Source organism: Dermacentor variabilis, chromosome 1 (genome assembly GCF_050947875.1).
Source record: "Dermacentor variabilis isolate Ectoservices chromosome 1, ASM5094787v1, whole genome shotgun sequence".
NCBI classification, from domain to species: domain Eukaryota; kingdom Metazoa; phylum Arthropoda; class Arachnida; order Ixodida; family Ixodidae; genus Dermacentor; species Dermacentor variabilis.
In genome coordinates, this window is record NC_134568.1 from 109572716 (window position 1) to 109574849 (window position 2134).

Below are 2134 nucleotides of genomic sequence, written 5' to 3' on the forward strand. Positions count from 1 at the left end.
TTCCTCGGCGGAATAGTGCCACAGGATTATTATCCGGAAGGAATGAACTTGTATTGTCCGCATATGTTACAAACTTTAAATCCTTAACGATCTGTGCGACATCATTAATGAACAAATTAAAAAAGGTATGGTCCTAAAATACTGATTTGGGGTCCGCCGCATGAAATGGTTTTCACAGAGGAAAGGTGATGTCACTTTATCTTGTTTCTTGCACTTGGAAATGCGCTTCAAACTTCTTGCAATGTTTTTATTTCTATTGATGCATTGCTATCTCGCTCTTATCAATTCGTATCTTATGCTACGTCTCATGTTCACTTGCATGCCCTGTATATATTATTGCTTTCTTGCATCTTTCTCCCGAAATATCCCTTGAAGCATTGTATTCCTTGATCTGTTCATTTTTCCTGTATTTTACTTTATAGTATTAGTACCTTACGTTAATTTTACACGTGTCTTCTTCCTTGAAGTGTGCCTTTGAGGCATTTTATTACTTCAGTTTTTCCTTTTTCATGTTTTGATCTTTGTAGTAATGTTTAAGAGCCCTGCATTGGGACGTATCTTTTGTGCCAGACTTCAGACGGCTGCTTACTCTTTTTTTTATGCCTTTGATTTTCTAACCCCCCTACACAATGCCCCCATAGGGCCTGTAAGGTATTTTAGATAAACAAACAAATAAATAAATAAATAAATAAATAAATAAATAAATAAATAAATAAATGAATAAATAAATGTACTCTATACGTGAGGATGGCGAGCTCTGTGGACCGGTACTGTCTTAAGTGCAAATTGTGCGTTCATTATTAGGTTATGTTTATCTGTAAAAGATGACAAGCGAGAAAGTAAAGTTGTTTTCTAGAACTTTTGAAAGCACAGGCAAGACTGATATTGGTCTGTAATTGTCTAAATTATTGCGATCTCCTTTTTCGTGAAGGACCCTACTTTGGCGATTTGTAACCGCATTGGAAAAGTATCACTGGGAACGTAGAGATGTGCGTGAGGGGTCCCACAGTAAGTTCTGCAACAAATTTTATTGGACGGACCTTCATATTATAATAGTCACAGCACTACTATTTATCGAACCTGAAATTCGAGAAAACACCTCGCACTCAGACATGCAGCTTAAGAACACTGTATCTTTGCATGATTCTTTCTGATGACATGTGTTAGCATCCGCGATAGGAGATTATCCATACGTACAAAGCAATCATGAAAAATATTGGCTTGTTCTTTACCGCTATCTAATGTCCCCTTAATCTTAAACTCAAAATGTTTGCTCAGTGTCTTATTGCTACCAAATATCGTGTTTATTTTTTTCCATGTGAGTGACGGGCTGTCTGTAGCCTGCGCAAAAGTGCTATTAAAATATTCAGTTCTACCAATCCGAATTTCCTTGCTCTGCTTATCACACTATGTCGTCACCTTCGTCGTCGCTGTTCGTACAACAATGTGTACGTTCACTCGATAGATAAGCAAACAATCAGGTGGTAGGAGTAGCAGAATAAGAAATACGTACACTATATAAAATGTGCATCGAGTGTTGATTAATAAAATGGAATGCGTTGTATAGGAGTGAGCCCGTCGAAATCAGAAGTAAGAAACTAACAGTTGTTCAAGCGAGGAAGCAACTGCATAAAATGTGGATATGTAAAGAATTTGAGAGATTGTGAGAGCACTGATAATGAAACGTACAGACTAAATGTGCTTCACGTATCGCGAGAAATCAAATTTATACAGCACAGCACATATCACTGCTGAAACGCAGAGCCGCCGCTAAAATGTCAGCTATAGGACCGGAACGCATAATCGGCGCTCCAGGTTGCGAAAAATTAGGCGATTTTTCCCTCTCCAAGCTCATTTACTGCGACGGCAGCAGGTTCTCACAGCGGGCACTTCCATCTCGCTGGCGTTCCTGTTAATAGTGATGATGCCAGCAGGTGCCCCATGGCACGTGCACGTGAGACGACTGAATCGCTTCCTGGTTTTTACTATAAATTCGCAACTTCTTGAATAAGTTTTTCTTCGCTGCACGCACAACGGCGTTACAACGCATTACAACACTGTTACAAATCCGTTACAACGCTGCCTACTGCGGGTCCCAGCATCCATCATGCGCGGACCTCCTGGCTTTCAGAGC